Source organism: Muntiacus reevesi, chromosome 12 (assembly GCF_963930625.1).
Source record: "Muntiacus reevesi chromosome 12, mMunRee1.1, whole genome shotgun sequence".
Taxonomy (NCBI): Eukaryota; Metazoa; Chordata; class Mammalia; order Artiodactyla; family Cervidae; genus Muntiacus; species Muntiacus reevesi.
Genome location: NC_089260.1, coordinates 53275595 through 53289457, shown reverse-complemented (window position 1 = coordinate 53289457; position 13863 = coordinate 53275595). Strand labels below are relative to the sequence as shown.

General features: G+C 40.2%; 1 non-coding gene across 1 annotated transcript; it reads right to left on the bottom strand.

Annotated features, from left to right (window-relative positions):
* Positions 1-3931: 3931 nt before the first annotated feature.
* On the bottom strand, positions 3932-4035 carry LOC136145289 (U6 spliceosomal RNA). Its single transcript, XR_010658736.1, has one exon. It is a non-coding gene; the product is annotated as a U6 spliceosomal RNA (small nuclear RNA).
* Positions 4036-13863: the final 9828 nt, after the last annotated feature.

The following is a 13863-nucleotide window of genomic DNA, read 5'->3' as shown; positions in this document are numbered from 1 at the left end:
TTGAGCAAACTCAGGGAGATAGTGAAGGACAGGGAATCCTGGCATGCTGCAGTCCATGGGGTTGCAAAGAGCCAGACACGACTTAGCGACTCAACAACAACCACAGCAGCTATATATATGTGTGTAAATATATATACCTCCACACATATGCATATATAAAGATATATATTAAATATTTTTGGGCTTCCCTCGTAGCTCAGTCAGTAAAGAATCTGCCTGCAGTACAGGAGACCCAGGTTTGATCCCTGGGTCAGGAAGATCCCCCAGAAAAGGAAATGGCAACCCACTCCAGTATTCTTGCCTGGAAAATCCCATGGGTTGAAGAGCCCGGCAGGCTATATAGTCCATGGGGTTGCAAGAGTTGGACATGACTTAATGACTAAACCACTGCCATATTAAATATTAGGGCTTTCCTAGTGACTCGGACAGTAAAGAATCTGCCTCCAATGCAAGAGCCAAGGGTTTGATCCATGCGTCAGAAGGATCCCCTGGAGAAAGGAATGGCAACTCACTCTAGGATTCTTGCCTGGAGAATTCCATGAACAGAGGAGCCTGACAGGCTATAGTCCATGGGGTCGCAAAGAGTAAGACACGACTGAGCGACTAACACTTTTATATTAAATATTAGATATATAACATCTAAATAGTATCGTATATACCTGATTTTAAAGTAGTATCATATATATTCATACATAAATTATATACATACACATCTGGAATGTGGGCAGTAAAGTGTGGGACTCGGCTGAGAGAGGCTGGATTTTATGGGCAGGCAAACAGGATGGAGTATCTCAGAGCAGCAGAAAGGCCTGAAGTAAACTCCTTGTTGTTAAAGAACAGTCTGGAATACCATGTAAACTATTGGAATACAGTGTAAACTATTAAAAGGAGATCAAGTATTCCAGGAGGTTAATGTACACCGAACACTCGCTGTGTCTCTTTATTTTATTTAATACTCCAACCCAATTTATGAAGTTGGTACTAATTTTATTCCATTTTCAAACAGGGCAGTCAGTCAGGCCTTGGACTAGTTACATCCTTGTGAGATTAGACTGCTAGCAAGCAGTCTTTCAAACACATCGGGTCATTGCCTTTTAGATCATGAAGTTACAATTGAAGACCTCCTGTCACCTAGTGTTGATGTACCCACATTACAGGCTTTGTTTATTTGAGAACTGAAGAATTTTACACAGTCAAAGTAAAGTCTGATGTTGTAAGGAACAATATTGCTTAAGAACCTGGATTGTTAGGTCCATGAATCGAGATATGGTTAGATAGCATCACCGACTCAATGGACATGAATTTGAGCAAACTTCGGGAGACAGTGGAGGACAGAGAAACCTGGCGTGCTGCAGTCCATGGGGTCTGAGTCAGACAGGACTTAGCGGCTGAACAACAGAAGACATTTCACATGCAAAGTTTTAGAGGAAACTTAAGATTCTGAAGGGAAAGTAACAATATTTGTCACCGCACCAACCAACACTTGTGACCAGAAGCTATCATGCTGTTTTGTCTTCAGAAAAACTGAGGTTGGAACTTCATCAGGTGTGTGATCGTGGATGAATTTTTTAGCCTCTGGGAAGTGAGTTTTATTTCCTCTTATGCATAATCGTGCTAAAGTTTCACAGTTTTCAAATTTTGTAATGCATTAGAAATAATACATGTTCAAAATATCTAGCACAGTTCTTGGCACATGTGAGAGGTTCAGTGCGTAATAATGTATTTGCTTTACGTGTACATTTAACTTACCTAAAAGCAACTATGGAGAGAGAAGAGGGGAGAGGAGGAAGTAGGGGAGAGGGGCAGGGAGGGGGGCAGGGGGAGGAGGGAAAGAAAAGCTTAGACTGAAAGCAGAGAGAGAGAGGAAGTTAATAATGGTTGCTTAAGTGTCTACTCCTAGACATTACATGTGCAATTTAAGTGGCTTTATGGGAGTAATTTTGGCTTAATTTCATTCTTACACATTGTCTTAAAAAAATGAAAAGTGAAATGCACTTCACTGAATTAGTGGTAACAAAAATATTAAAATAATAGTATAATAACATGACAACAGGTAACGACATAATAAATGTGTCTCTATTTTAAAAGTATTAATGAGGACTCAATGAAACTGAGATGTAGAATGTCTGACCAGTAAGTAATGTTCTGAAATGTGAATTTTCTTCTCCACTGTTGCAGACACATCCCCTTCAAATTCCTCAAGTGTCACTCACTTGTCAGAACCTTCCAACAGGCCACCAAATTATGATTTATATATCATAGATTTTCCCCACCCCCACATTTTGTTGTTCAGTCTCCCAGCTGTGTCCGACTTTTTGTGACCCCACGGACTGCAGCAGCCCAGGCTTCCCTGTCCTTTACCATCTCCTGGAGCTTGCAAAACAAGTTGGTGTTGCCATGCAACCATCTTGTCCTCTGCCGTCCCCTTCTCCTACTGCCTTCTATCTTTCCCAGCATCAGGGACTTTTCCAATGAGTTGGCTCTTTGCACCAGGTGGCCAAAGTACTGGAGCTTCAGCCTCAGCATCAGTCCCTCCAATGAATATTTAGGACTGACTTCCTTTAGGATTGACTGGTTGGATCTCCTTGCAGTTCAAGGGACTCTCAAGAGTCTTCTCTAACACTACAGTTCAAAAGCACCAATTCTTCGGCACTCAGCTTTCTTTATAGTTCACCTCTCACATCTATACATGACTACTGGAAAAACCATAGCTTTGACTATAGAATGTTAAGAATTTCTGTGAAATGATTTGATTATCTGCTTTCACAGATCACTAAGACAGAATTATTTTCTTAGTGATTATGAACTTAATTTTGGAGGCAGAGGAGATTTTTAACTTATATTGAAATATGAGAACATTTAACTTACATCTTTTAATTTACTTCAATTCCAAAATTAGTCATAATCTATTATTGTTCTGGTCTGCCTGCGATATCTAAGTCTGTCTTTCACTCCCTAAATGTTTGTCATCTAAGTTTGTTGCAGTTTTTGGGTTTTTTTGGGGGGGAGTTAACAATTAGATTTTTTAAAAATTAATTTATTTTTTCTTGAAGGATGATTGCTTTACAGAATTTTGCTGTTTTCTGTCAAACCTCAAGCATGAATCAGCCATAGGTATACATACATCCCCTCCCTTTTGAACCTCCCTCCTATCTCCCTCCCCATCCCACCCCTCTAGGTTGATACAGTGCCCCTGTTTGAGTTTCCTGAGCCATACAGCAAATTCCCATTGGCTATCTATTTTACATGTGGTAATGTAAGTTTCCATGTTAGTCTTTCCATACATCTCACCCTCTCCTCCCGTCTCTCCACATCCATAAGTCTATTCTCTATGTCTATTTCTCCAGTGTTGCCCTGTAAATAAATTCTTCAGTATCATTTTTCTAGATTCCATATATGTACGTTAGAATACAATATTTATCTTTCTCTTTCTGACTTACTTCATGCTGTATAATAGGTTCAAGGTTCATCCACCTCATTAGAACTGACTCAAATATGTTCATTTTTATAGCTGAGTAATATTCCATTGCATATATGTACCACAACTTCTTTATCTATTCATTTGTCACTGGACATCTAGGTTGCTTCCATGTTCTAGCTATTGTAAATAGTGCTGCAATGAACAATGGGATACATATGTCTTTTTCAATTTTAGTTTGCTCAGGATATATGCCTAGGAGTGGGATTGCTGGGTCATATGGTGGTTTTATTCCTAGTTTTTAAAGGAACTTCCATATTGTCTTCCATAGTGGCTGTATCAATTTACATTCCTACCAACATCGCAGGAGTGTCTCCTTTTCTCCACACCCTCTCCAGGATTTATTGTGTGTAGACTTTTTAATGATGGCCATTCTGACCAGTGTGAGGTGATATCTCATTGTAGTTTTGATTTGCATCTCTCTAATAATGAGCGGTGTTGAGCATCTTTTCAGAAAATATGGAACGCTTCACAAATTTGCATGTCATCCCTGCACAGGGGCCATGGTGATCTCTCTATTGTTCCAATTTTAGTATATGTGCTGCAGAAGCAAGCACAAGTTTGTTACAGTAGCTGTTTTTGTTACTGATGTTTTATAGTAAAGTATAAAGGGAAAAGCAATGATAGTGTTTCCACAGTTTCAGAAACATAGTGGAGTCACCCCAGAACTTTGTCTCTCTTCTCCCTTCCCCAGGATTAAGGCTTTGGAAATTTACTAATTGTTAAAGTCATAATTATCCTCCTCCTCTCCCCTTTCTTCTCTTCTTCCATTCCTGGAGTGACATTTTGGGTGGTCAGACCTGAGAGCTCTATCTTGGGTTGTATGAGAGAGGATGAGAATGGACCATGGAGTAAAGACCAGGGGTTAAAGAGATGCTCTCTAAGTGTCATCTTGAAAGGTCAAGGATGGCAGGTGCCTCCATGAAGGTTGCTGTGACTTAACAGCAGACAGGGTTCAGGCACAGGTCAGCAAAGCTATGGGGAGATCCATATTCATGGTTACCTTGATCCGATCAAAAACAATTCCCTTAAGTCTTCTCCCCACAATTGGTGCTTCTGAATCTTTAGGGAAACTAACAGCCCCTCAATACATGTCTGTCTGTCAAGGATGATAATATAAACAGGCTAATGATTCATTGGGTGGGCTGGGAAGAGAGCTTTATTGGTGCAGAATCATTTTTCTCTCTGATCATATCACATTTCTTATTGTCCTGTAGCCCCTCCAATTTTGCTAGGTCCCAGGATTCCTGCAGGTTTCCCAGGTGGCACAAGTGGTAAAGAATCTGCCGGCCAACAAAGGAGATGCAAGAAACCCGAGTTCCATTCCTGAGATGGGAAGATCTCCTGCGGAGGGATGTGGCAATCCACTCCAGTATTCTTGCCTGGGAAATTTCATAGACAGAGGAGCCTGGTGGGCTACAGTCCATGGGGGTCACAGACAGATGCGACTGAGCACACGCATAGGATTCCTGCTCATGGTTTGGGTGGCCCTATGCTCTAAACCTCCTCCTGGTGGCATGACCCAGGGACTCTGCTGTCCTTTGTCTCCTCCTTCCAGCTGCCCCTCGCGCTTAGATTTGTGCGTTCTCCCGTAGCCTGCTGGTGGGAAAGGACAGTCTGCTCAGCTCGCTGCTTCCTTCCTGATGCTGAGGATATGCACCCTAGCCATGTAAGCTCTTAGGTTTTTGTTGCAATCACCATGGAGAACTTACATATGATTACAAAAATAAAAATTATGAGTATGATACTAAAGTAATGGAACTCTATAAAATATTTGCCTGCTAGACAGCTCCTACCCTTGTACAAGCCATCTATATTGTATGCCCTATCTTCTTCAAAACAAGGCCTAATTTCAAGAAGATTCAAAGAGACTAATATGTGCCCATTTCTCCTAATTTGTCTCTGAAATGGGAAAGATTAGGGTGCTGCCTTTGTTTATTGCGGCCCTGACTTAGTTTTAATTACACTGGCTCAGTATTTTGCAGCATGTTCCCTAATTTGAGGTTGTGTGATGTTTCCTTGTGATTAAAATCAGTGTATGCATTTTTAGCAGGAATAGCATATAAATGATATTGTCCTTTAGAAGGTAGATCATATTACTATACCCCTACCAATCACTGGGCTTCCCAGGTGGCTCGGAGGTAAAGAATTTACCCGCCAATGCAGGAGACGAGGTTCTATCCCTGAGTCAGGAAATTTCCCTAGAGGAGGGCAGGACAGCCACTCCAATATTCTTGCCTGGAGAATCCCATGGACAGAGGAGCCTGGCAGGCTATGGTGCATGGGGTCAGAAAAGAGTCAGACATGGCTTAGCAACTAAATACCACCACCAGGTACTAGTGGTAATGTTCACTTTTGTCATTTATTTAAGATGACATCTGCCAGGTTACTCTGTAATTGGTAAGTACCTTATACAAACATACCTTGGAATCTCACCTCTTCAAATGTTCAATTTTATGTGTTTTATTATGTGTGTATATATATATATGTATATATATACTATTTTAGCAAAATGGTGAATGCATATAACTTATGAGTAACTTATCTATACACACATAGTGCTCAAATGCTCATTTTTTTTTTAATTGATAGCGCTTTCTGGTCAAATTTGTTTCAGAAACCACTGTTCTATTTCCTTTCCTTCCTTAGGCTTAACAGGAGATCTCCCCATTGTTTCTTACAAGAAAATTTCAATTGCTGACTCTTTCCTATTATAATTTCCCCTTATCTACATTTTATACTGTCTTGGACCTGTATTCATTTGAAATAGACTGCTTCATCTGTTTGCTAGTTTTTTTCAAATGTTTTATTTGATCATTATTATTTTTGTTTTGCCACACCACGCAGCTTACGGGATCTTGTTCTCCAATCAGGGATTGAACGTGGGGTCTCAGCAATGAAAATATAGAGTCCTAACCACTGGATCATCAGGGGAGTCCCATATTTGCTAGTTTTATTAATAAAAGCACTCTCATTTATTACCATGCCTCAGTGCCCAGCGTATTTATCTAGATTTTAAGATAGTCAAAGTTTATCTCTTAAATGTTATATATGTCATATTCTATATATTTTTTATTAGGCTGTGTCCTCTGAAGGTAGCATCTGTGTTTGGTTTATTTCTCTACCTGCCATAATATGAACATAATGCCATGCACATAAAAAGCTCTCAATTAGGCTTTGTTTATTGACTGAGTAAGCGGATAAACATCTGGTACAATGTTTGCACAGTGAGGAATCACAGTTGCTTTGGTTCAATGACTGTGGCAGACACTCTTGGATGGCTAACCAAGTCACCATTTCCAACTTTTTTCTAGCCAACTTCCAGTTAGTGTTGGGCATATGACATAGTTCTAGCTAATGAAAGAGAAGGGGAAGTCTGATATGCAGTTCTGGGAAAATTTTCTGTTTTTCTCCTGTAGCCACTGAATTTGTGCTTTCTTCCAGCTCTTTGCCTCAGATGTAGAGGTGATGGCTGGGCTGCAGCAGCCATTTTAAGACCATGAAGGATAGACAAGAGAAAAGCACTGCTATTGATCTTTACATTTTTCAATTGAAGAAGTAAAACCAAGAACTATTTACTTTTGAGCATCTTGCTATATAAGAAAACAAATACAAATTGGTGTAAACCATTATATCTGGATATCTTTCTACCAATTCAGCTAAAATATTCCTGACTTACACTCTGATAGATCAGAGAAGCAAAGACTGTTCTTTGATTTATTCATGAATTCTTCTCTGAGAAGGGGATGTTTCATGATCATTTTTGAGTTGGAAAACTGACCTGGGATATTTTAATTAGAAGAAATTCCCATATGCATTTCTGCTTCAGATGTTGTCTGGGTATGGGGATAAAATAAGCAATATAAGAGGAGCTTATTTCCGGGATCTGCTGGTGGAGGGGTTGTGGGATGTCAGAGATGAGGACAGTGACCCATGCCAACGTAAAACTTGAACAGCTGGCCACAGGAAGACCCAACTCATAACAGGACAGGGAAACATGGCATTTAGGTAAAGATAACGTGGCAGACAGATCAGAAGCAGGGACATCTTAAGAAAGAAAGGGGAAACCTGCAAAACCATTGGGGATGTTATGAAATTTGGGGCAGTGGAGTACAGTAAGAGCTCAGAGCCTATGAGTTCAGAAAGTTGGAATTAAAACCTTCTAGGATTCAAAACTCATGCTGCTTCCTACTAGCTGAACAAGCTGGTGAATTCATGTCCTTTCTGAAGCTCAGTCTCCTGTCTGTCCAATAAGAGATGTTTTATTACCTTTTGTGAGGTATGCACCTCAAGAAAGATGAAATAATTACTCAAATAGGGAGTGTTGGAAAGTTGTAAACAAATAACATTATTTATAACAAACTATAGTCCAACCTGAGGGCAATTTTACATGGCATGTTCTACATGGATGTGGAAGAGAATTCCTGAAGATATAATTTCCCTTTGAGGCCCAGCCAGAGAAAGGGATGGTTTTTTAATATAAGGTGTACCTCAAGCCTCAGCATTTTTTGTAGTTTTGTGTGCTTGGGTCTCAACAATGTTGAATTAAAACCTCTGGTTTTCTGCTCAGTTTCGGAGGCCATGGTAGGAAAATTCAGCTCCCATAATCTTAGCAGTTTAGACCTCCTGATGGTTTTTAAGCCAATAGAGGTTGATGAATGTTACGTTTTGGTCTTTTCACCTGTTTTAATTGAGGAAACTTCTGTAAAATGCTGGTTTTGGTTCCAGCACACTCACTAGTCAGGGTTACTACTCAAAGCCAAACTCATTCAGCCAACAGCACTAAAAATACTCTTGGTTTCTGCCAGTCAATTTTCTTGTATTTTCACAATTAGTTGTTCTGCCTGGAAACTGCCTGCCAAAATGCAAATATCGTCCAAGGGCTGATGGAAATTTGAGAATGTGCTAAGCTGTGTAAGGTTTAAGAGCAACATTATTCATTCACTATTTGAAATATTTAAACAAATGTAAATCAAAAAAAAAAAAGAGAGATGAAATCTCATTATAAGAATGAATGGCTGCTTTCCACTCTTTCTACAATATAGGCTTGATCCCCATTTACATACCATTTGTAATATTAATATGATTGCAGTGAAATAAATCACATCCTTCACTTTTACATTTTTAATTACATTCTACTGCATTTGTTCTTTTGTTTATAGTTAACTAATAAAATATTTATTATATCTTACATATATGATAGTCATTCTGTATTTTAATCAGATTTTACACATAATCTTTTCTCCCTCTTTTAGTATCTTTTTTATGACCCTACACACCCCAGGATGTTGTTTTATGGAAACCTCATTATTTTTTAATGCATGGCTATTTATTAATGTATTGTGTATATAACACACTATGCATTTCTTTGAATTGATGAATACATTTACATCCACTTGAGAATAAAAATTCCCTGAAGAGCCAATCTCACATTTCTCTCGCTGTGCCAGAAGCCCATATGATTATTTTTTCTTGTTTTGTTGAGGAATGAAGAGTGAAAAGAAGAGGAGAAAAAGGCAAAGAAAAAAAGAGAGAGACAACGAGTAGTTTTTTTAAGTTTCATTTTCTGAGAAACCTTTCTCCTGAGGTCAAAAATGAATGCCTCGCTGCAAAATGGAATTTTCAGAGCATGCAAATTAATTTACCCTTTGCAAATTCTTATATTTGATATGCATTTTATGTTGAGCACTTGACCCACTGTTTCTTCAGTTCTTTTCCATTGTGTTTGCTGAATTACCTCCTCCAAAGCTTCACATACTGCACTTAGAGGATTAGATATTAATTGCATGAAGAGTGATGATCACAGTTAACTACAATAGCAGGTAGCACTGAATGTAATCTTACAGTTATAAACAACAACAACAACAACAGATTATCATCGAAAACCCTGCTACTAACCAGGAACCCAACTCCCCATAACTCAGGGAGTCTTTGTGAACCGCAGAGTAAGCAAGACAGAAGCAATCTCTCTCTCCCAGGTTAATTCATCCACCTTTTGCATTATATGAGAATTTTTCTGAAGGTTGCTGGGTGTAGGCCCTGGCTCTGTGTCTTGCTAAGCATCCTCCTCATGACCTTTGAAATCTTTTGAGGATACTACTCCAGGTTCTGTCTATACTAGCACAGAACAGCGTTCAGGTTAACTGACTGGGGAGACCAATGACCTTAGCAGATTGACTCTTTGTTCTGTGAGCAAGAGTCCAGTTTATGTGGAAGACTGGCAGAAGGCTGGGGAGCATGACTGAGGTTTTTTTTTTCTCTTCCATTCTCTAGACAGAGTCATTTTGGATACTGTAGAGAAAATGTGATAGAGGGAAAAAAATGTTCTCATATTATTTTCTCTCCCCTCCTGCCTGATATCCTCAGTGGGCTGCACACTCACAGTCCTGTTGGAGGTGTTTCCATGTCAACTCCCTATGTTCTAAATGCTTCTCGCTTTCTAAGGAATATATTTAATTTTCATATGGTATGAAGAGGGTGCTGGGCAGGAAATATGTTGTGACCTCCAATTTCAATAAGCAAATGTGTCAATTGTCACTGTGTATTCGGGGACTAGGAATATAAAGTGCTTTCTAAGACAGAAAGTACTAAATGGAATGTTACCATTGAGTCACAGATAGATCCCCACTATATTCATCAAGCTTGATGTTTTCTAACCCAACTGATCTTTCAGGCCTGTTCTTCCACAAGGGTTGATGCAGGACCCTTTGGCAATTAGGGTGAACTCTGGATACTTTCTTACTCCCTGTGGGCAATATTCCCCAGGGCATTCAAGTTTCAGAGGCTTCCCAGGTGTTGTGCTGACGTGTCTCTGGCTTAGGGATGCTCAGAGGTCTACCTGGGTGAGGAACATGCCACCTCTATGCTCTTCTCAGACCCAAGTCATGAGAGATAGTTTTTTAAAAACTTTTATTGAGTGACGAACAAATGTTTCAAGATAAATACCTAGAATTTTCTCAAAGAATCTAAGTGTAGATCAAATGATATGGTTCATTTGCTGCCCAGAGTCACTTAAATTATTAGAACCTCAAGATCCTCATGCTAAAGTAGGACTGGTCAAACTAAAATCTCCCCCAGTGTTAGCTCTCAGTATGACTAAACAATTTTTACTCTTATGTCTTTGCTTTTTCCTCCATTTGCCCTCTCCCTTGCCATTTCAATATGCTCTAGTTTCCCACAAAAATAATGTCTTGACAGCTTCTACCATCTCCAATCTTTCAAATTTTTTGGAGATGAGTCTAAACTTTTGTTCTCACCTACCCTTCACCTCTGGTTACTTCACTGGACCAGAGCTCCAGGTACTAGTTTCCAGAGCAAATTCAGTCTCCAGGAAATGTTAACTTGCTCCCTATATTTTTTCCCTTCTCTTCTGTGCTCCAGAAATTAGCATTTTTAAAATTATTTTTTTTGAGCGATTTTAGCTTCACAGTAAGATGGAGAAGAAGGTACAGAGATTTCCCCTATACTCTCTGCAACTGCACATGTATGGCTTCTCCCACTACCAGAATCCCCAGAGGTTACATTTGTTACAACTGATGAACCTATAAGGACACATCATTATCACCCAAAGTCCATAGTTTGCCTTCGGGTCCACTCTTGGTGCACACTGTTTGAACAGTGATATAATGACACGTATCCGTTATTTTGGATATGTAGCTCAGTCAGTAAAGAGTCTGCCTGCTCAACTCCTGGGTTGGGAAGATCCCCTGGAGGAGGAAATGGCTACCCACTCCAGTATTCTTGCCTGAAAAATCCCATGGAGAGAGGAGCCTAGTGGGCTACAGTCCACGGGGTCGTAAGAGTCGGACATGACTGAGCGACTAAGCGCACATCCGTCATTGTAGTATCACTCAGAGGATTTTCACTGCCCTAAAAATCCTCTGTGCTCCTTACCCATCTCCCTGACCGCCGCCGCCCCTGACAACTACTGATGTTTTTTCCTGTCTCTGTAGTTGTACCTTTTCCAGAACGTGCTATAGTTGGAATCATACAGTACGTAGTTTTTCCAGATTGGTTTCTTTCACTTAATAATATGAATTTAAGTTTCCTCCATGTCCTTTCATGGCTTCATAGCTAATTTCTTTTTAGTGCTGAATAATAAATATCCCATTGTCCAGACATACCACAGTTTGTATATCCATCCACCTACTGAAGGACAATTGATTGTTTACAAGTTCTGACAACTATGAATAAGCTGCTATAAACATCCATGTGCAACTTTTTGTGTGGATATAAGTTTTCAATGCTTTTGAGTTAATTCCAATAAGTGTGATTTCTGGATAGTATGGAAATTATGTGTGCTCAATCCAACTTCTTTGGTTCCATGGACTGTAGCCCACCAGGCTCCTCTGTTCACGGAACTTTCCAGGCAAGAATACTGGAGTGGGTTGCCATTTCCTCCTCCAGGGGATCTTCCTAACACAAGGATCGAATACATGTCTCTTGTTTCTCCTGCATTGGTAAGTGGATTCTTTACCACTAGCGCCACCTGAGAATTCACTTTCTTCCTTCTAAATTTGGTGGTGTCCTCTCAGGATAATCGACATTTAGTCTCTGCAGCATCTCCCACTTGCTCGGCCTGTCTCCTTTAGACCATCTGCTGTAGGGCCCCTCCCGTGTGGCTCACTCTTTCTTCATTCTCTTGTCCTCCAGCTTAGAGCGCAGCGCTGCATTCTGTTTTCTCAGGGCACAGTCTTTCCCTGAAATACTCTTTAGTAATTTATAAACGCATACTTATTTATCTTTTTGTGTAATATTTTGTCTGGGGACAGTGTTTTAGGGTTGTTGTTCACTGATGGGTCAGTAGCCCAAACTTTCCCCCTTATCCACCTGCAGCTGCTGTATCCTTGCAGCCTGAAAGCAGAAAGTACTGCTCCTGACACAGAGTTACTGGTCAACAATAGGTGCCCAATGAGTGAATGAATGAATGACTGAATGACATATATGCACTGTTGCTATCAGCATGCTTTTGAGAGTTAGCATTTTGAATTGGAGGAGTAGGATTAACATTTATACACTCAGTTCAGTCCTCAGTCATGTCCGATTCTTTGCAACCCCATGGACTGCAGTATGCCATGCTTCCCTGTCCATTGCCAACTCATGGAGCTTACTCAAACTCATGTCCATTGAGTTGGTGATGCCTTCCAACCATCTCATCCTCTGTTGTCCCCTTCTCTTCCCGCCTCCAACCTTTACCAGCATCAGGGGCTTTTCCAATGAGTCAGTTATGTGCATCAGGTGGCCAAAGTATTGGAGCTTCAGCTTTAGCATCAATCCTTCCAAAGAATAGTCAGGACTGATTTCTGCTAGGATGGACTGATTGGATCTCCTTGCAGTTCAAGGGACTCTCAAGAGTCTTCTCCAACACCACACTTCAAAAGCATCAATTCTTCAGTGCTCAGCTTTCTTTACAGTCCAACTCTCACATCCATACATGACTACTGGAAAAACCAAAGCTTTCACTAGCTGGACCTCTGTTGGCAAAGTAATGTCCCTGCTTTTTAATGTGCTGCCTAGGTTGGCCGTAACTTTTCTTCCAAGGAGCAAGCGTTTTTTAATTTCATGGCTGCAATCACCATCTGCGGTGATTTTGGAGCCCAAGAAAATAAAGGCTTTCACTATTTCCATTGTTTCCCCATCTATTTGCCATGAAGTGATGGGACCAGGTGCCATGATCTTAGTTTTTTGAACACTGAGATTTAAACCAACTTTTTCACTCTCCTCTTTCACTTTCATCAAGAGGCTCTTTAGTTCTTCTTCACTTTCTGCCATAAGGGTGGTATCATCTGCATACCTGAGGTTATTGATATTTCTCCTGGCAATCTTGATTCCAGCTTGTGCTTCTTCCAGCCCAGCTTTTCTCATGATGTACTCTGCATATAAGTTAAAAAAGCAGGGTGACAATATACAACCTTGACATACTCATTTCCCAATTTGGAACCAGTCTGTTGTTCCATGTCCAGTTCTAACTGCTGCTTCTGGACCTGTATACAGATTTCTCAGGAGGCAGGTCAGGTGGTCTGGTATTCCCATCTCTTTCAGAATTTTCCAGTTTGCTGTGATCCACACAGTCAAAGGCTTTGGCATAATCAATAAAGCAGAAGTAGATGCTTTACTGGAACTCTTGCTTTTTTAATGATCCAACAGATGTTGGCAATTTGATCTCTGGTTCCTCTGCCTTTTCTAAATCCAGTTTCTAAATCTGGAAGTTCACGGTTCATGTACTGTTACAGCCTGTTTTGGAGAATTTTGAGCATTACTTTGCTAGCCTTTGAGATGAATGCAATTGTGCAGTAATTTGAGCATTCTTTGGCATTGCCTTTCTTTGGGATTTGAATGAAAACTGACCTTTTCCAGTTCTGTGGCCACTGTTGAGTTTTCCAAAT